This window comes from Diceros bicornis, assembly GCF_020826845.1.
Source record: "Diceros bicornis minor isolate mBicDic1 chromosome 27 unlocalized genomic scaffold, mDicBic1.mat.cur SUPER_27_unloc_1, whole genome shotgun sequence".
Lineage (NCBI taxonomy): Eukaryota > Metazoa > Chordata > Mammalia > Perissodactyla > Rhinocerotidae > Diceros > Diceros bicornis.
In genome coordinates this window covers 1,303,242-1,326,094 of record NW_026690889.1, presented here as the reverse complement: position 1 = coordinate 1,326,094, position 22,853 = coordinate 1,303,242, and the positions used below count along the sequence as shown (strand labels likewise).

Sequence of the window (22,853 nt, the reverse complement as noted above, 5' to 3'; positions counted from 1 at the left end):
AAAAATTAAAAACGCCAAAGAACAGGGCAACTGCACAAAGGGAAACTCAGTTGGAGAGGGTACTTTTTGGTGCAAGCCTTTACAGGAGAATTTTAGCGTTACGTTTTAAACAGCTTCAAAAAGGCATAGCATATGTTGCAAGCCCTGAGATGACTACCCGAGACATTCAAAGCCTTCTGCCTGCCTTTCCCCATTACAGAATCTGGAAGGCTAAAATAATCACCCAGCCTGGCAGCGAAGGGTGCGTCACAACAGAATGTGGGCAGACGTCCCTGGGGAGTTCCTTCCCGAACAAATGAAGTTTCGCGAGGAGAAAGCTCTGTCCTTTCTTCCTGCTTTGGATCAGCTTTACTAACACAAGGCATGTAAACGCAGGAGCCATTTTGTAACATAGAGGATGCAAGCCAAAAGCTCAATATGGCAAAGCTGAAAATCAGAAGAAGACGGGCTCCCTGATGACATCCTTGAGCACGTGTATCAGGCAGACCCGGATCCCTGGCTTTTTTGTGGCCTGAGACCAATAGACGTCTTTTTAAAACCACTGCGGTCAGATTTTTCTGTGACCTGTAGCCAGATGCAATCCTTATAGTTACAACAAAAATACAGGGAAGCAGACCAAGAGTGCAACTTGGGGCAAACTTTCCAAGGGCAATATAGCAATATGTGACAAAAACTTCTGAACTTTAATGCACATGTATTTCACCTATATGTATTTATTCTAAGTGAAAAATTAGGGATGTGCACAAAGATTCATATATATGAATATTAATTTGACCACGCTTAATAATATAAAAAAATGACTCTTTCACGTCCCAACGATATGTTATTTACCTAAGTATTGTAAAATATTTACATAAATTATGATGTGATCATCCAAAGGAATACTTCACAGTCATTAAAACTCAGGTTGTATAAGTTCACAGGAAAAGTTTCATAATAAATGTAAGAAGGAGTTTTTTCAAAGAAGTAGGAACCATTTGATATATTAATAACATAACCATAATTATTATTATTAATATACAATATTCATAAAGTATAATAATATAATGTCAATATAATATATGTTGATATATAATATATATTAATATTATACAATATATAATTGCAAAATATAAATATAATTATAAAATATATAAAAATACAATTATATTTATAGAGACAAAAAAATTCCAGGTGGTAATCATATTGCAATACATAAATGTATCAAATCAACATGTTATACACTTTAAACTTACACAATGTTATATGTCAATTATACCTCAGTTTTTAATAAAAAGAAAGAAAAAAATGGGGGGATTTTACCAACCAAAATTATAATAGTGATTGTCTTTAACAGTGTTCTTTATTTTTCTTTACACTATATTTCACTTTTTTTATATTACATTTTTCTAGATTTTCAAAATTTACATGGATTCTGTATTACTTTTTAAACTAGAAAAGAATACATATTATTTAAAAAAAATTTTAAATCCTGCTTATAAGTAGGCTGTGATGTGAATGAACTTCAGTCAATGAGTATAAAGTTACTTTTAAAATGGTTTGACCTAGCCTTACTCCAGTTAAATGCATTCCACTGTGAGAAGACTTAGTCGGCTTTGTGTTTTAGAGTCTAGAAAGTTGCAGTTTTGTGTAACTATGAAGCTGGGTTTTGCACGTGTTAATACAACTTTCTTATCTGTTCCATGGAGTAGAAAAGACGGTAGTGTTGTAAACATAGCCCTTGGAATCTGGAAATTTGAGTTCTCAATTTGGATTATTTAATCCTCAATTGTGTTTCCACTAAGTCTCTTCACTCTTCGGAAATTATATTTTCCTATGTGTAAAAGGACATATTGTTAAATCTTGAGGCCTCCTGGGAAAATGATGTGTTTGGTGACACCGTGACCCCAGGAAACGGTGTAGCTGAAGCGCTTTCCTTTCGTTTTAACACATTAACCTCACTCATCTCCACAACCTCCTAAAAGGCAGACAAGCCACAGATGTTACCATGACAAGCAGCCATCAGAGGAAGCAGTGGAATAAACAGGCACAGAGGGAGGAGGATAAATTGCCTTTCAGACCACGTGGGAGGAGAAGCTTTCAGCGCCAAGGATGAGTCCACGGTTACAGTCTCAGGTGAAAATGTACTTGCTCGACATTCCAGAGAGGAAACTCCGCCGCCCCCTGACTTCTCGAGGCTACTCAAGGCCGACTTCTAGCGTGGAATGAGAAACCGCGGCTCACATGACTGCTTTGTGAGGTAGAAATGACATGCCACGTGGAGAAAAACCCAGGAGGAGACCCATGTTAGCACCTTCTCGTTACCCTTATAGATTTCTTCAGCTTTCCTATTTGAAAAGGAGTTACCATCAGCACAATTCAGGGACCTGGTGAGTTCTTTATCCCCGGCAAATCTAAATTAATCCCAACCTGATTGGGATGGGCATAGAGAAGATTCCTTCCATCTCGACTTTTTAAAAAAAATTAAAGTGGTTTGAGAAAAACAGACTAGAAAAAAGATACAGAAATGTAGAAATGGATACAGTGTACTCCTGAAAAGATGTCAAGACTCTGTTCTCTCTTGCTTGCTCTCTAGCACTTTCTCTCTGTATTTATTTATGCCAACCTGGGTGGGAAAATGTGGCAGTATACACATTCTGAGGGTTTTTTTCATTTTTATGAAAGCCTGGAAATTTACCAAAGTAGCCTCGGGATGTGGGCTTCTCTTCAAGCATTATGATTCCAGTTACATACGAACCATATAAATTTCACTCGTGTTGAAAAGACATGAAATGAAGTTTGAAGATTGATTAAAAATTCAGGAGCATCATTCAGAAAACTAAGTTTACCAAGTGAATGGCCCATGTGATAGTCATTTCTTTAAAACTGTGACTGAATTTCCCTTTTTCACAGAAATTCCAATGGAAAATGTCTTTTAGTGTCTCAATCCCGTTTCTCGGTGCAGAAGAGACTGCTCTCGTCTGGATTCCCTCACAGACAGAAGTTGTTAAACTCAAGCCAGAGCTCAGCCAGGCCTTTTGATGAGCTCTTCCCCAACTAGCAAGTCATTGGGGGCGTCTGGAGACTGATTCATTGACTCTCTAAACTGAGTTCAGAGCAAGAAAAACATCAACGAAATAAAAAGGCAACCTACTGAATGGGAGAAAATGTTTGTAAATTATATATCTGATAAGTGGTTGATATCCAAAATATACAAAGAACTAATACAATTAAATAGCAAAAAAAAAAAACCCACAAAAATTCAGTTAAAAAATGGGCAGAAGATCTGAATAAACATTTCTCCAAAGAAGACATACAGATGGCCAACAGGCACATGAAAAGATGCTCAACATCCTTAGTCATCAGGGAAATGCAAATCAAACCCACAATGAGATATCACCTCACACCTGTTAGAATAGCTATTATCAAAGAGACAAGAGATAACAAGTGTTAGTGAGGACGTGGAGAAACGAAAACACTTGTGCGCTACTGATGGGAATGTAAACTGGTGCAGCCACTATGGAAAACAGTATGGAGATTCCTCAAAAAATTAAAAAATAGGACTACCATATGATCTAGCAATTTCACTTCTGAGTATTTATCCAAAGAAAACAAAATTACTAACCCAAAAAGATATATGCAACCCCCCCATGTTTATTGCAGCACTATTTACAATAGCCAAGATAATGGATGAATGGATAAAGATGTGGTCTATATAAACAGTGGAATATTATTGAGTCATAAAAAAGATTAAAATCTTGCCATTTGTGACACCATGAATAGACCTTGAGGGTATTTTGCTAAGTGAAATGAGCCAGACACAGAAAGACAAATATTGTATGATCTCTCTTACATGTGGAATCTAAAAAAAAAAAAAAATACCAAGCTCATAGATACAGAGAACAGATTGGCGGTTGCCAGAGGTGGGGGGTGAGGAGTGAGAGAAATGGGCAAAGAGGTCAAAAGGTAAAAATTAAAAATATAAATAAATAAAACTAAAGATAAGATGTGGGTCATTTATAAGAAGGGCTTGATGGAAGTATCAGAGAACTTTTCTCATTCCAGGCTCTGGAAATCAGCCAAAACTGACTGAAATAAGCTGACCATGGATATTAAACAACTAACTCAGGATCTAGTGGGCTCGGTTTTCAAAGGGTTTCTGGGTTTGTTCCTCAAGTCCTTTGAAGCTGCAAAAATTCACCAAAAATTCATGTAGATGCATCTGTGTTAGCAAGCCTAATAAATACCCAAGCACAAAGCTTTCAAACCAAACTGATTTTCACGTACAGAAATACTGACAATGAGGGCCTAAATTAATCTGTGCTTACCATATTGTATCAATTGGAGTTCGATTCTGAGCAGTTTTTACTAAAACCTTGAAGAAATTCTTTGATGGAAAAGATAAGGAGTGAGAAAGAAAAATTATGCCCCGCAAGGATTTCTATAATAGTTTTGTAAGAAATGATTTAGGGGAAAATAAAAGGATACAGAATTGAATTTCAAGGGAATCCCAGTGGCCAAATCTGGGACAATTTGAGCAAAAAAATAAATAAATGAATAATGATGACAATAGATTAAAATCCGTAGACTAAAATAAGAAGCCATGACTCCATACTGATATAAATAGATAATTGAAACACACAAACGGGGAGAATGGAAAGCCCTTCCTCACAGTAGAATTTCAACTAGCAAATATAGAGGGAAGGGTGAAAACAGAAAATCACTACTTGGCAACCAACACAGTAATAATTGTTTCAGGCAAGCATCATCAATAGATGCTAAAATTACTGGGTGAAAATATCATGAGAAAAGGGATGTTTACATAGTCTCAAAGTATCTCCCTACAAGTTACTTATTGGTTGTAACAGGAAAAATAGTAACTTTCCAGTGAAGAAATTTGAAGATATCACCTTAACCAAGTGATCAAAGTCAACATTACCAGTAATGAGACAATCAACAGCGCGTCTCCTGATACGTCGCCCTGAAGAGGATACAATATCATTTCTGCAGTATTTTTATCCCAAATAAGGAACATGAATTTAATCATGAGAAAATATCAAGTAACTCTAAATTTAGGAGTATTTCCAAAAATAACTGACCAGCACTGTTCAAAAGTGACAAGGACATGAAAGACAAAGAAAGATTGAGGGAAAGTTCCAGATTAAAGGAAACGAAGGATACATAGCAACTAAATGCAATATGTGATCATGGATTGGATCCTGGACAAGAATAATGTCATTAGAGACAATTGGTAAAAATCTGCATAAGATTCAATGATTATACTGAACCAATGTTAATTTCCTGATTTTGATCATTTGGTTATGTATGATGTTAACTTTTGAGGAATCCAGGTGAAGGTATACGGAGATTCTTCGTGACTATTTTATAAATCTGAAAGTATATAAAAAATAAAGGTCAAAAAATTAAAAATAAACATAATAAAATGGGTAGAAAAATAATTTTACATTTCTCATAGAATTTGAAGTACTTTTAGTAGCCACAATCCTGTGAGGCAGTATCCACATTTTTAAGACAAGGAAACTTAGACTTAAGAAAGTTGAAGTCACTTGCTGTAAGATCACGGGGTTAGTGAATGTTGACTTCAGGACCTTTTGACTCTAAAGACTTAAGAGATAAGTGATACTTTAGAATTCAACTTCATCATATAATTATGTCATTATTATTTTGCTTTAGAAAATCATCTTTATTGAGAAATCATTTTCGTACAATAAAATGCACCTATTTTAAGGGTAATGTTTGGTGAATTTGAGATATAGTCATGTAACCACCACCAAAATTAAGATATAGAACATTTTGTCACCCTAAAAAATTCCCTTATGTACTTTCCTAGTCAATTACTCCCTTTCTCCCAGAATAACAAATTACTCGTATGTGCTTTCTGTCAGTTTAAATTAGATTTGTCATTTCAGGACCTCATATAAATGGAATTGTTTAGTATATATATTTTTGTGTCTGACTTCTCTTGCTCAGGATAATGTTTTGAGATTCATCCACGTTGTTGACTGTGTCAGTAGTTCGCTTTTTTTTTTTTTTTAACAGGGATGGGGAGAAAGTCCCTTCTTTTTATTTATTTATTTATTTCCCCCAAAGCCCCAGTAGATAGTTGTATGTCATAGTTGCACAGCCTTCTAGTTGCTGTATGTGGGACGCGGCCTCAGCATGGCCGGAGAAGCGGTGCGTCGGTGCACGCCCGGGATCCGAACCCGGGCCGCCAGCAGCGGAGCATGCGCCCTTGACCGCTAAGCCATGGGGCCGGCCCAGTTCATTATTTTTTATTGTAGAATTCCTTTGTACGCATATACCGTAATTTGTTTATCCATTTACCACTTATTGATGAGCATTTGAGTTATTTACAGTTTTGGTTATTATGAATAAAGTTTCTGTGAACATTCATGTACAAGTCTTTTTGTGGGTATGTGTTTTCCTTTCTCCTGTGTAAATACCTAGGAATGGGATTGCTTGGTTGTATGGTAAGCATATGTTAACTTTATAAGAAACCGTGAAACTGTTTTCCACAATGGTTTACCATTTTACATCCTATCAGCAATGAATGGGAGTTCCAGTTACTCCACAACCCCTCCAATGTGGAACATAATCTATCCGCGTGCATATTTCATGTGTTTTTTAAAAGAATGCTTATTCTGCAGTTTTTGCATGGAGTGGTCTATGCATATGTCAAGTAGGTTGCTGTGTTGAGCAAATCTCTTCTAATCTTACTGATTTCCATCTAGTTTTTCTATTACTAAGAGAGGGTTATTAATATCTCCAACCTTAATTGTAGATTTGTCTATTTCTCCTTTCAGATCTGCCAGTTTTGCTTGATGTATTTTGAAGCTGTTATTGTAGGCACATGCATTTAAGATTGTTATGGCATTTTGTTAAATTGACCTCTTTAGCCTTATGAAATGGCTTCTTTATCTCTAATAATATTCCTTGTTTTGAATTCTACTTTGTCTGATATTAAGAGACACTTCAGTTTCCCTATGATCAGTGTTTGCATGTTATCCATTTTTTCTTCCTTTGACTTTTTTTTTAATATTTAAAGTAGATTTTTTGTAGACAGCATAAAATTAGGTTATATTTTTTATTCAGTCTTACTATTTCTGCCTTTTAATTGAACTGTGTAAACCATTTAGATATAATGTAATTATTGATATGGTTGCATTTAAATCTATCATCTTACTATGTATGTTCTCTTTGACCCATTTGTTCTGTGTTCCTTTTTTTCTCTTTTCCTGACTTCTGTTATATATATTCAATATTTTTTATTATTTCATTTCATCTGCACTATTACTTACTATCTCTCCCTTTTTTCTTGAAGTGGTTGCTTCCTTATGACGTACATTCTTAACTTTTCAGTCTACATTCAATCACTATTACATGTAGGAATAATGTAGGAATCTTAAAACACTACACATCCTGTCTCCTTTCCTGTCTTTTGTGAATTTTTCGTATATTTTTTTCTACATATATTACAAAAAATATATATTGATTATATTTTTAATTGAAATTTATCTTTTAAGGAATTAAAACATGAGAAAAATATTTTTTGTTTACTCACATATTTACCATTTCTGGCACTCTTCAATCTAAATCCTTTGCAAAGATCCAAGTCTCTATATTGTGTCATTTTCCCAAAGAACAACCTGTAATGCTTCTAAGTACAAGTTTGCTAGTGACAACTTTTGTTTGTCTAAAAAACTTTTTATTTCTTTATTATTAAAGGGTATTAGGTAAGATACATTAAAGGATATTTTCAATGGATATAGAAATGTAGGTTGACAGTTTTTTTCTCTTTAGCACTTTATAGGTGTCATTTCATTGGCTTCTGGTTTCATCTTGCAGAATTTTTTCGCAATAGGTCTATAGTTATTCTCTTATTTTGTTCACCTGTGGTTAATGTGTCTTTTTCTCTATTTTTTTTTAAAAAGCCTTTTCTTTTTATTGCTGATTATTTGCAATTTAATTATGATAGGCCTTGGCATGTTTTGTGCATTCATGTGTGTATGTTTATCTGGCTTGGAATTTGTTGAATTTCTTGAATCTATAGATTTACAGTTTTCATCAAATTTACAAAATTTTTGTCCATTATTTCTTTAAATAATCTTGCCCTCTCCCTAAGACTCAAATTACACGTGTTAGACCACCTAGTGTTATTCCACAGGTCACTGATGCTCGATCAATATTTACAAAAATATATTTTATCAGAGATGACAGACATGCAGTGCCTACTCCCAAACATCTAAAAACAATTGTTTCTCGTATTTTGTCCAGTGTTCCAGCTGTTTATGGTGGGAGGGTAAATCTGTTATTCCATTAAGGCTGGATACAAAAGGCTACTATTTTTCTTTTAATTTGCTAAGTTATATCTCACAAAGGCAGTATTTCCTAAACCCATTACCCCCAGGATTGACCTGTGTTTCATAGGCTGCACAGGGCTTTCTGCTTCACTAAAATGATTCAGTTCTTCACCAGCAGGACCCAAACAAGAACTAAGGCCATATCAAGCCTGTGAAATAAAACAGAAGTGTCCTCAAGGGCAAAGTGGCAGTAAGTAAGCACAAAGATGGGATACATTTTGATGGCCCAATAACCAAACTCTTTTCCAAGAAGAGAATGCTTTCCTATCGTGAAGTAGAACTTGATGAGTCCTCACTAGGCACTTGGAGGGAAAGAGTTAATTAAACAAGAAATGGTTCTGGCCCACTTTGGGCTGCTAAGAGTTCGAACATCAATAAAATCATACATAGAGAGAACAATAGCCAAATTAAATAAACAACATACTAACATTCTGCACGAGAAAAAGGAAAATAATATATATTATGTAGAGGTAATTATGGCCTTAAGTGTGTATATTTCAATTTGTGCTTGAAAATCTTTGATGAATCTCCCATGTCCTCAAGATGATTGAGATAGAGACCCTTTAGTCTCTGGCTGAATTTTATTTTCCTAGACTCTTCTTTTTTTTCAGCTTTATTGAGATATTATGACATATAACATATGTAAGGTGTACCATGTAATAATTTGATACACATATATATTACAAAATAATTACCACAATAAAGTTAGTTAACACCTGCATTCCCTCACATAATTACCATTTTTTGTGGTGATAATATTTAAGCTCTACTCTTAACAATTTTCAAATGTATAATACAATATTGTTAATTATAGTCACCATGCTGTGCATTAGATCCCCAGAACTTATTCATCTTATAGCTGGGAGTTTGTACCCTTTGACCAACATCTCCCCAGTTCCCCGCTCCCCAGCCCCTGGCAACCACCATTCTACTCTCTATTTCTATGATTTTGGCCTTTTTAGATTCCACATAAGTGAGAACATACAGTTTTTGTCTTTGTCTGACTTATTTCACTTAGCATAATGCCCTCAAGGTCCATCCATGTTGTCACAAAAGATAGGTTTTCCTTCTTTTTTATGGCTGAATAATATCCCATTGCATAGGTACACTATAAGTTCTTTATCCATTCATCCATCGATGGACACTTACGTTGTTTCCATGTGAACAAAGCTGAAATGAACATGGGAGTGCAGATATCTCTTTGAGATAGTGTTTTCATTTCCTTTGGATACATACCCAGAAGTGGGATTGCTGGATCATATGATATTTCTATTTTCAATTTTTTGAAGAAACTCCATTCTGTTTTCCATAGTGGCTGTACTAATTTATATCCCCCCAACAGTGTACAAGAGTTCCCCTTTCTCCACATCCTCACCAACACTTGTTATTTCTTATCTTTTTGATAATAGCCATTCTAACAGGTGTGAGATGATATCTCATTGTAGTTTTGATTAGTGATATTGAGCATCTCTTCATGTACCTATTGGCCATTCATGTGTCTTCTTTGAAAAAATGCCTAGATTCTTCTGACTTGCCTGCTCTGTCATTTCTCTCCTGCCCCCTAGAAGCCCATTTTCTTCCTCTGCACCTGGTGAGCACCTACACAATGTTTATGACCCAGCTCTTCTGGGAAGCTCTTCCTGGTTCATTCAAATATAGTTTCTTACTTCCTCCTCTGTGCCTCCATAGCAGTTAGCACTTTTATCTATCATATTGTATTTTGATTATTTTTAAACCAACATCACCATTAGTCTATGAGAGCTGGAAATTTATCCTAGTCTTATTTTCATCTGTAGATTATAATATTGTAGTTGACACATTTTAGTCAGATAGTAAAAAATTTGCTGGGAAAATAAATGAATCAATGAGTGAGGTGATTAATATAAAAAAACTTAATGAAGAGACATGCAATTTCATCCTTGGAATAAAACTAGGAGGAATTTGCTAATTATAAATTCTTGCTAGACAGAACAGAATCAGGTATTCTCCCAGCAAACCTGCATAGTTTTGGGAAGAAGTTTGTAGAACAACAACAAAAACAACAAAATGTGTAAAGAAAGGAAAGGTAGGAGTCAGCCAGGGTAGGGAACACATCCTTGTGTCTTGACCTCATGTGGAATTTAATTGGTTGCCTTATTGAAGATATCTTCTTTTCAAGAGTCAATTTTGTCAAGGGAATCTTTGAGGAAAATATGGAATTTAAGGGACCTCTCCTTTATCATTACAGGAGCAAAAGATTAGGCAGACAATTGTATGTAGGCAAATTATGAAAGAAATTACAGTAGAGCAATTCTTTTGAAATTATAATATTTTGAGACACCAATTACATGGCATTATTTGATAGAAGACATTCATACATTTAAAAATACTTGTTTTAAAATACAATCTTTTCTTACTCTGTTCATATCCCTAGTTATTTCTTCTGCGAGCAGCCCATATCGCAAAGGATAAAATTGTCATGCAGAAGAGTAATAAAGGGAATTCTCATGAAACTTAGAAAGGCTCAGAATTCAATAAAAATCTCCATCTACCCATTTACCCCAACATCCATATGAGGACCCAGTAGCCCAAAGCACAGTGTGAGACAAATAGAAAATTAACAAGCATAGAATAAATATTTGTAATAAATTCATTGAAAAATACGTAATTCTTTAGAAGGAAAGAGGAAGTACTGAGCAAACAGGTTTTACCTCCATCAAATGGAAGAACTTAGCATGTAACAGCGCTCAGCTTAAATAGAAAAAAGAGATCCGTGTTCCTCATCCTGTACACTAAACCATTCATATAGCTCTTAAAATATAAAAGGAAAGTCTATAATTATTAAATTACTACGTATAAATAGTTAATTACATATCACAAGCCCTAAATTCCATAAAAGTTTATCAGAAACAATTTTTAAAAATATTTTAATATAGTTTTCCACCATCTTCAGATTTTTACTGTCTCAACTCCAAGTGCTGTTTCATATTAAGTCTAAATAGAAATGTAGGTTTCTATAAAATATTGTTAATTTACAAATATGGTAGAAAAAAATAAAGACACTCATTCCAATGATTCAGTATTGTGGCTAACACGTCAAGTTTTGTTTATATATTTCTGTGTGTGTGAATGTGTGTGAGGAAGATTAGTCCTGAGCTAACATCTGTTGCCAATCCTCCTCTTTTTTGCTGAGGAAGATTGTCCCTGGGCTAACATCCTTGCCTGTCTTCCTCTACTTTATATGTGGGACACCTGCCACAGCATGGCTTGATAAGCGGTGCATAGGTCCGTGCCCGGGATCCAAACCTGCGAACCCCCAGGCCGCCCAAAGCAGAGCAGGCGCACTTAACCACTACACCACCGGGCCGACCCCTCAAGTTTTGTTTATATTTTTTAGTGTGTTCAAATAAGAAAAAATTCAGTTATGGTAATCTTATATATATATCATATATATGACAACCTCATATACATACGATATGGTAAGCTTATATGTATGACAAATGTCCACCTCTAATTATAGAAATGAAGCACACCATCACACAATGTTGCATTAAAAGCACTAGGGAAATTTGCCGTTCCTTTACCATATATTGTCACGTTTATCATGTATTGTGACATTATATCTTATCTGAATTAGGTACGATTTTCACTGCCATGAAGAAGCAGATGTTTTTACCCTGAACAATATCATTCATCAAATGTGACGGGAGTTATCTTATGGTGAGTTTGTCGGTCATTGGCTAGCAGAGAAAGCAGGTATGATTAAGGAAAGAGGTATGGTGAGTAAAGGAGGCTCTGTTTGCAATCTGGAACTTGTCAAGTGACCTCAGGAACTTAATCAAATTAGATAGCAAACTAAAAGGGGCCAATCCACTTGTAGGTCAGGGCATCCAACTATAACTGCTCACGATGAAAACACAATTCAGTAGTCAGGGCTGAAACTGGCGAAATGCAGAAAGTAACATCCAAATACTAAGATCATATTTAAGAATTCTCTCTTTGTGCTGATTTAAAATTTTTATTTGAATGTACCCCTGACAGTGATTGATACAGACTAGATGCTTAATATACATTGGCTTACCTTTTGTGAAATAGGAAATATCTCACAGGAGTGGCATGGCCACCAGCCAGCTTGTATACTCTTGAGCAAATCTCTTAACCCTTTGATCTTTAATTTCTTATGTAAAATTTGTACAATGAGAGCCCTTTCATGCTAAGATATCTACAGTACAAAACACTACAATTTCTATACACGAAAGACTAGCAATACAATACAATTCTGAAGAGAGACTGAAAGATATCTTGAGAGGCCATCTCTTTTCGTAAGACAATTCAACTTGATAGGCGTAAGGTGCTGTGTTATGGGGGATTCCACGATGAATACGCACGGTCTCTCAGTCTCTCCTCCTAGGAAGAAACTTCTTCTTGAGAATAATGTCAAACATCTATTAAAAATTCTTTTATTCCAGGCACTGGACTATGTTTCTCTTCATTACATGCTTACAACCCAATGCTTAAGTTACTAGCATCACAATGCTGAGGAATCAATTCAGAAAAGTCAGCGAAGATGGCTATGGTCATACCTTATGCAACCACTAGGTAATAGACCAGCAACTAGAGACCCTGAGTGCTTCCCCATTGCAGCTCTGTGTCTTTTTTCAGGCACTGGTTTACTTTAAGGCAGAAAGTGGTAAGTACTGAGTGGCTCCTCCAGTAAAATGCTCAAGAGTCCTTGAGAAACAAAGGGAGATTTCTTTATTTTTTAAGTGGCATTTGGATTGAAATGTAATAACTATAAGTAAGGCGATGTCAAAGTAATCCCATGTCAAAACAGCTGGGTCAAAATGGCTGTCATAATATGTCATGTGTCTGCCATCATGGGTCAAGGAAGAAAATGAGATCCACTAGGTGGGGACAGATCGTCTCTGGGGGAACTGGGTTCAGTGTCTAATGACAGGAAGTTTGGGGACATGATGCAAAATCCTAGATGTAGTGATTGGCCCTCCAGTTCTGAGTCCGGCAGGCAAATCGTTCTAAACCACACTTAGAACCACTTATTGGAGGAGTTACTGCTCCTTGACGTCTTCTGGATAGTTAAGACGGTACCTCTTTGCCTTTGTAAATGTTTTTGCCTCTGCTTAGAACGCCTCTCCTCTTTAGTTTCCTGTATTAATTCCACCTACCCAAGACAAACCATGCTTGCTCCATGAGGTTTTTCCTCATGTAGCCCTCCTCTGTCGAGGTCTTTCTCATCTAAATTTCCATACTCTTTACATTTTTTAAAAAAATGATGTTATGTTTTCAGAAAAGTTGTGAAAACATTACAGAGAATTCTTGTATGCCCCTCACTCAGCTTCCCTGGAGATTAACTCTTCAATAACAATGGCATTTTTGTCCCAACTAAGAAATTTACAAAGGTACAACACTATTAACTAAATTATAGACTTAATTTGGATTTCATCGGTTTTTCCACTAATGTCCTTTTCTGTTCCAGGATCCAATCCAGGATACCACGTTGTATTTAGTAACCACACTTTTGAAATCTTATATTATTATTTGTGACTTATTTATCACGCTTTACCTTGCATTTGAACAATGTGTAGACATTTATCCATCTCCTAGGGTGGAATCACCTTGAAGGCAGTGTTCACGACAAGTCTCATTCATTTTGTTACCCTGAAGTGACTTGCACTGATTATATGCTTAGTAAATATTTATTAAGTTAATATATATAAAATAAATTACTGAGGAAACTTATCATATCTTCACATTCTCTTGGATTTTCTTCACCCTCATTGGCCCTTCATTTGCTAGCTGCTCCTCAACTCACCAGCTTCTAAATGTTGTACACCTAGGCCTCAGGCTCTGGGCCACTTCTCTTTTCTTTCTGTGTTGTAGGTGACAGGTAAGTGATCTTATCCAGTCTTGAGGCATTAAATATTTCCCAGATATTTTAAAGTTATTCTAAAGTTGTACCTCTAGCCCATATCTCTCTCCAAATGTCTAGATTTATATGGCAGCTCCCTTCATGACCTCTAAATTTATATGTCTAATTGTTGTCTGGAAATTAACACATCAAAAATGCAGCTGCTAATCTCCCTGCCTCAAGACTGCTGCTCCGGCATTTATCTCCATCTCAGTCAATACAGCTCTGTTTACTCAAGTCAAACACTTGGGAGGCTCCTTCTCCCTTTCTCTTACACCCACATCCAGCCTCTCAGAAAACACTGGTTCAGAAAGGTTTAATTTTTTGAATGATGTGCCCAAAGGTCACAGAGTGGTGGGAGAGTCAGACTCAAATCCAAGATATTTTCCCATTATCCCATAGCTGCCTTGGGCATTAGAGACCACAGCAAGAAATTAAGTTGGCCTACCTGGGTCCAGCTAGATGAACAAAGCTAGGAGGATATAAAGACCAGAAAGTGGAGCAAGATGGAAGCCCCAAATCTGGGGAAATATCTAAGATCTGAGTGACTTAACTGGCAGGTCATAAAAAACGGAGACTAGATACAAGTCTCCAATAACCAGAGGCCTCATGAACAGAGATCTCAATCAAGGATCTTTTTTCCGCAGTCTCTTATTCAATCATTTATTCAACAACTAGCTGCCAGACACTGTCATAGGCACAGGAAACATAGCAATGGAAAAGAGAAATGAGGTCGGGCTTTTGTGTTTTTTACATTTTAGCAACAGAAGATAGATAATAAACAAGTCAATAAATAAAGAAAAGTGCTATGAAGAAAATAAAGCAAGGTGAGGTAATAGTAATTAAGAAGGTCAGGGAAGGTCACTGAAGAAACATTTGAGCTAAGCCATGAAGATTGAAGTGAGAGCGTTTCAGATAGAGGGAAAGCAAGTGCAAAAATAAAATAAAATAACAGCATAAAATGACTTAGAGTGTTATAGGAAAACAAATAAGACCAGCATGGCTAGAGAAGAGCAGAGGAGCAGGGTATGAGATGAAATCAGGGAGATAGGAGGGCCAGATTGTAGAAGGCTTCGTATGGCTTGGAAAGGCATTTGTGACTTATTCTAGGGGCAATGGGAACCATGATCTAATGGAAAATATGTAAGGATTGTATCTTAGTTTAGTGACATTTGCAACTTTTGCTGAACATCGGGTGCAGTAGGGAATAGAGCGATTGAGCTAAATCTTACAGCTAACTAGCATATCTGACCAAAATAAGTCATAAAAGATAATTGATAGTCCTATCTTCCCTGCTCCAAGAGAGCATTTAGGCTCAGCAGAATTGTATTTTAACCCTTGTAGCAGAACAAAGGACCAGAACCTAAGAACGCCATTCTTTAGTGATGGTATTCACCATTGGTAATGAAATTGCTCTTTCAGGCTAATATTAACTGTCTAATTATTGGCAACTAAATACTCAATACATACTCTTAAATGGATGTGGGAAAGTAGGTATCTAGCCTCAGAAGAAGAAGGAATCACACTTTCTTTCTTCTACTAAGACTGTTAGAACATTCCATGGAAGTCAGGACAATGTGATGTAGAAGTCTATTTTGAACCTCTATGTCCACTCTGAACATGGCAGCATGCTTAAATTGCTTCTCCCTCTCTGTCTCTCTCTCTCTCTCTGCCTCCTCCTCCAGTCTCCCTCCCCATTAATCCCCTAATGAAAGCTAACTCTACAAAGCTGAAAACTCCCGTGCTTGTCACAAATTTGAATTCTGGGGGAAAGAAACCTGGAAGGTAAGTCTGAGAAGCAGAATTATTTTGCTGCCGCTTTAAAAATGCTGCTTCAAATCACTCAAATTTCAATATCCCAGTTTTCTCTTCAGTTGGTAATTACTATTAGTATTCTATCAACCACAAAATTTTAGCCAATTATGCTACTGAGGGCTGTGTTTAAAAAAAAACAACAATTACAGATGGCAATCTACTTTGCAAATCTCTTCTATAAAAATAAAATAATTCGTTAAGTTGGTTTCCTGGTCAGACAAAAAATCAAAGCAAAGGAGTTTGGGGTTTGTTTCTTATTTAGTATGGGTCAGTTGCACACAAGAAAACTGGCAGGAGATACTGCAGTACTTTCCATTTTGTGAGATTGCCAAATAGAGCCAATTTATTTCCAGAACAGCCTTGAAAACGTTCTTCTGATTTTCAGCAGATATGTTTTTGGCCTTTAATTGGGGTATTTCACTTAAATATCTTTCCTATTTCTTGTTTCTTTTTAGAGATTATAGTCTTTCTGATAGAATGATATAAATCTCAGTTTCTACTATAGATCAGCACATGCCAAGTCACTCAATTCTATAAAGGATCTGACTCAGCAAGAAGAATAAAAACATGACACACTTGTCATCTGGAATGCCCATTTAAACATTACCGTCCACATCTCTACAGGTCTTCTTCTAGAAGCTCATTGTTCCTTTCAATCCAAAATTGCTCTTCAAAAGATTCAAAAGGAGGAAGTGAACAAAACTGCATGAGAGAGAAGTATGTAGTAGGGCTTGGAACATCTGGGTCATGTAGGACCATCTTATACAATATCTTGTTGAAAGTTGTGTGTGTGTGCACACATGTGCGATGAACATGCAAATACTTCAATTTCATGCGTTTATCAATTCACAGTCATGAAGTGGAGTGGGCCTCAATAAGAACACTATTCATTGTTTACCCAAAGATAGCCTAACAGAATTATCCTTAAGGTAATATAATTTTCTATGGGTATTGTTTTAACAAATCTGCTATTGACTGATTGGATGTTTAGAACTTAACAGTAATCTTCTTCAACTAAACATATTTAAGTATTACTTATGTACCAATCTACACATTGAATTTAACAATTTCAATGATCATAGGTAATTTAATCAATGCTCCTTGAGTGATGAGCCTCATAGCCTATGTGTTGTGATATTTACGTGATAGGAGGTGCTTCCAACCACTTATTCTATGTCATGTGAAAGTCCCAGTAATAGTATAAGCAACTCTTAAATGAATAGCCAAAGCATTATTTATTTTTAAAAAGCCAAACTGAAGTTTGTGGAGGAAAAATAAGTCAGCATTTAATGGATGGAACAGAGAGTGGAAACATCTGACAGAACAGCAGGAAACTTTGTACTGCTTTGAATGCCTCACCACTACTCACACCATCTGTCAGGCATTTCTCATGAAATAAACAATTTTCAGAAGTGTTTTGTCCAAAGAAGAGACATTTTACATTTTATTGATTTATTCATTTGACGTGGACTTCAAGTAATGGTGTTTGAGACAATCTCTTGAGAAGGAGATACTTTCATACGAATAGCTAGTAGTTCTTTTATTTGAAAGTATTTATTGAGGATGTGAGATGTGGATACATATTCTAATAGATAGATCACATGGAAAATGTGTGTGGGGGGTGGCCTGAAAAGAAAGGAAGAGCTGCCAAGAGCAAACGATGAATTTCCTGCCGTTTTTATTTCCCCAAATCTGAGTCGCTGAGAAAGGTCTGGCTGATAGAAGGAACTGGGGGAAGGGAGAGGAAAGACGGGTCTTCTCCAGGGGGCTCTCCTTCCTAAAACACTTGAACTGTTGCCACAATCTGGTCATATTTTTATGCCAGTGGAAACACAACATTCTCCTCATTATTTACAATTTTCATACTATGTCTCAGTTGATACTACACGTCTCTTCCCGCCATTCTATATGTGAAAATTAAATTTTCTTAGATCGTTATCATTTCCTGAGTAGTTTAGGGGCATTTCTCATAAAAGTCCAATGACACTCTTGACTTTGGCCATTGGTGGCTTGTTATAATGTTCTTAACATCACATTTCTAGGATTTCCTCTATTTAATAATTTTCACTTTAGTTTTTCTCCTTTTGTTTCGTCTATCCTACAAATGCCAATTTTTTCATATCAAAGAGACAAGTGTTATGATATTAGGTTCTGACTATAGTCTCAGCTTCAATGTAGGTATACGATTTTGGACAAGTTACTTAACCTCCTGTTTCTTCAGTCATAAAAGGGCAATGGTGATGCATGCTCCTCAGGGCTCTGGTGAAGGTTGATGAGATAATGTAGTTAGAGCATCTGGTTCACATTAGGAAACAAATGTTTATTCCCTCCCCACACTTATTTCCTCTGTTTCTTTAATCATTATTCCCATTACTGTCTCCGTCTTTCCTGTGATGTCTTTTATCCATCAGTTTCTCCTCCCCTGCATTCAGGGCACCACCTTTGTCCTTCTCATGAATGGCTGACAAGACAGAGGTGCTGTGTGCTGAAGCCTGGACTTTCCCCATCTGTTATGCTATGTTCAAAACAATCTTAAGGGTCCACAATTCATACTTCTCAGAGCAAGAAAAAGCAGCAAGAGTTCTAAAAATACCAGAACAATTCTGGCCTTTACTCATGCTTTTCAAATTTATCTTTCATCTACATACTTCTGAGTATCTTCTGAGGTCCAGCGGTATTTTATTTCTTTCCTCTTTCATACGCCCACCCCCATATCTCTCTTTGCAATTTCATTATTCCTTTGCCTTCCATTAACATTTTTTCCCTCCATTTGACTACCCTCTAGTTGGGTATCCATTTGGGATTAACAGTAATTTCTTTTAGTTAAATCCTGTGGCCTCACATCTCTAAATTTAGTTACCCCCTACTGGCCTTAACAATCATTACTGACCTAAATGTTTCATCTGTTCTGTGGTAGCATCGATTTCCTCACATTTCTCACCCAGCTCCTCATTCTCATATGTGGCATGGCTTCAAATTATGGTGCCGCTTTATCTAAAATATCTTTTGTAACCACTTATTCTTTTCCCATTTTCCAGGCATTAAAAAAAGCCAAAACTCCACCTATTTTCCATTTTATTTGCTATGATGTTTATTAGTCAGGGCTCTCCAGAGAAACAGAACCAATAGGATATCTATCTATCATCTATCTGTCTGTCTGTCTGTCTATCTATCAGATTTTTAATACAGGAATTGAAGAGATTCCTTGAATTATATGAAAGAGGAATTATATAATTCCTCCAATTATAGGAATTATATAATAATTTTATTATAGGAAGAGGATATTTATTATAGGAATTATACTGAAATCAAGTTTTAAAGCTTCCTACTCAGTAGAGCCCTGAAATCTGCTTATTCTTTATTTTTCTCTGTAACTATTTCTCTGCAAGTTTTCCACACAGGCTTTAGGTATATCAAAAGGAATCCTATATTGGATATATTACTTTGGATTCTCCTTGGCCAAGGTTTAGCCAGTGATAAAAGGCAGAGGAACATGTGCAGAGTTACTAAAAACTATCATGGAGAAAATAAATGATTTGTTTGTGGCTCTACGTGCTAATTTATATCAAGACACCCAATGTACCTACCTACATATGAGTTCACTAGCTTTTTTCAGAATCAGAGAACTGTTTGGGGTTTATTCAAACCCATTAAGGTGGTTAGCTATTACTTCATATAAGCAAGATAAATAAGTCCCTGGACAACTAATAATAGCTTTCCAGCTCTGCTTTTTAACAGCACCAAAGCCAAGTAGTCAAAGAAAACATTTCTCACCAACCTCTTTCACAAGCACCACCTAATGGCCTCCATGCTCTGTGTTGTGTTGAATATAAGGGTGGTATGACTTAGTACTCACATTCCTAGTAGATGCTAATACTTATGCTGACATTTCAGTTGGTTTGGCATGATCCCCACAGTTTCCGCAGTAGGGCGAGGATCATTGGCCCATTTTCAACGATCATGCCCAAGGACTGAGAGATTCTTTTCTCTCACTTTCCTTATAGATTCCCTCACTTCATAGTCTCTCTGATACCCTTTCTTTTCAATATTCACAGAGTCACCAAATTGCTGCCTTTTTCATGTGTATTTGGACTATGGAAACCAGGTTGGTCTCCTTGCTGCTAGTCCTGCATGACTTTAGTCTATCTCACTTGTCACAGCAAGGTGAGATTTCCTACAGCAGAGCTTAGAGTCCTTCCACCTAATGCTCCAAGACTTTAATGCCCTTCCATTCAGGATGCCACGAGTGGGTACAGTCAGAGTCCCGCACTTGTCCACCATTATGCCCACAGTTCCAAACAAAAGTTATACTTTACCCTTATTGTGTCTTTCTCCTCTCCTTTTTCAGGAGGATCCTTCCCCTTGAAATACTCTGCTGCTTTCCTCTTACCCTGCTTCCCAATCTCAGTTTATTGAAACCCTATCTATCCTTAAAAAAAAAAAAAATTCAGACACAATTCCACCTCCTCCATGAAGCCTTCCTAGAATTCCTTTAAAAGTGGTTTCTTATTGCTTTGAGTTATAATTATTTGTTACCTGTGTTACAAATACAAGGTTCTTTAAGGTCCTGGATCTACCAGGGAAGCTAACACTTTCTCTTGCACTTAAAATTATTTTCTCATTGCCTCAAGTGACTCCATCAATTATACCCTTCTCATTTTATTATTTACAGCTCTTGTTTCATTCTTTCCTAATATGTTAATCAAGACATATTGGCACATCCATTGGAAAAAAATGCTTCAAGTAGAGCGGTGTGTTGGGTTCACGTTGGCCAGTTAAGAGCTGGGAGTCAGAAAGAAGAGAATGATGGTAGGTGAGCAACATATGCTAACTGAAGAAATATATTAAAATAATACATTTCTGTTTCATTTCCTTTTAATCCATTCTCCACACTGCAGCCGCTGTGTTAGTTCATCTGCTGCTGTTGCTCTGCTACATAAACCTTTAAAGTCTTGCCATTGCTCTTAGGACGTATAAACGCTTAAAAGTTCTTGTGATGATCTGGTTGCAGTTCACCTTTGTGGCCTGCCTTTTCCTCACTCCACTCCACTTGTCTCTACACATCGAACTTGTTACCTCTCTGGAGAATCTTTACTCTCTCTGGGTCTTTCTACATGCTGTTGCCTCTGTAGGACATAATCTTCTTGTCCTTCTGTCACTCTCATTCTCCAGCAAATCCCAACTCATTCTTTGGATCTCAGCTTAGACATAATTTCTTCTGACTGCTCAGGACTAGGATAGGCGCCCTCCCAAGATTCTCGTACAGCTACCGTGCTTCCCCACCATGGGCCTGTGTGGTTATTGCTCATTTATCAGCAGAAGTGCCTCACCAGATTAACTCTGAGAGCGCAGGGCTGTGCCCGGCTTGTATACCAGTTGTATCCCAGCATATCTTAGGTCAGCAAGATTTAATTTTACACAAATGAATTGATATGTACATTTTTCTATCGATATTTATCATATATGAACATGTGTGTGAACATATATAATATCTCTCTGTATAATATCTATATTATAGATATAATATAGAATAATAGAGGTATATTATTATATTATAATGTAGTATAATATATTATAATAATATATTATACTCTATCTATCTATAGATTTGTATCTATATCTGTCTATATATCTATATCTATATATCATAAGATGACAGGTCTGATGAGTGACAGGTTGGATGCTCCTGATCTTCAACCTCAAAATGTGTCACAGACTAAATACTTCAGAAGGTCACCTAACTTATATCCTGTCTTATGATTTCTATCCTTGATAAACCTTCGCTTCTCATCTGCATAAAATGTCTTCCTGACTCCTTTCTGACTTCCTCCTTCAGAATTATTTTTAATCCTTCTCTCCTCCAGATATAGTTCCTCACTTTTTGACAGAATCAGTGCATTATTCTTTGGGCACAGGGCACCCATTTTGCACATCATCCTAAGCAAATCTTGCCTTCAAATTTGGTTTATGATTTAAAGTAAACTAGACTATGGAATTAATGTTTTTACATTATTCACTCTGCCTTTTCTCCTTGTTGTTATTATTATTTTACTTCTGCAAACTCTCGTAGCCTGAAGCTCATTAGGAGGTCTAGGACATCATTTACTTCCTCATAATTAGGAAAAGTGTGGAAACAAAACCATGGTTACTATGGCTCATCCTACGCTGATGTTCTCAGTGAGTCTGTGAAGGAAGGAAGAAACCATGCAACATGTATTCAATGTTAAGTAGGATCATGCAAATCCAGGGGCCCAGCCCACATATTAAAGAGACGCTGTGGCCAAAACAGAGTTCCACATTCTTCATCCTACTCCCTGTCCACATTATTACTTCGTCCACCACCTACCAACTTCCCCAACCAAGCCCCTCAGTGTGCTTGCCTCTCTGGCTTCTTGCCGTTCACTTTATCTACACCCTCATGAGATATCTCTTGCCTTCCGGTTTGACAAACTAGAAAGGACAGCAAGATTCTTCACTTTCTCTTACTGGACAGGACCCTTCCTCATAAGAGTTATTCTAGGCTCTGTTGCCTCCCTGGTTCTGGCTCCAGACGGACCAATGATGGCTGTTATCTTGAATGCTTATAATCCCTGTGGAAATGGGAACAGTAAGCTACTTGGATTTCTGTCAATGTCACTATTCTACAATGGAAAGCATGCAATTGCTGAACCCACCCTGCCTCACAGGACAGATGTTCTCCTCTAGGGTTCTTGCTGCAATTGAAAAACTTTATGATCTTTTAGACTCTGGCATGTCCTCTTTTTGTAATAACT

The 22,853-nt window shown here is 36.6% G+C and overlaps 1 protein-coding gene across 1 annotated transcript in view; it reads right to left on the bottom strand.

Moving 5' to 3' along the window:
* Positions 1-22,853, bottom strand: part of LOC131401949 (centrosomal protein kizuna-like) — a 263,865-nt gene that overhangs the window by 165,189 nt on the left and 75,823 nt on the right. The window lies entirely within an intron of this gene.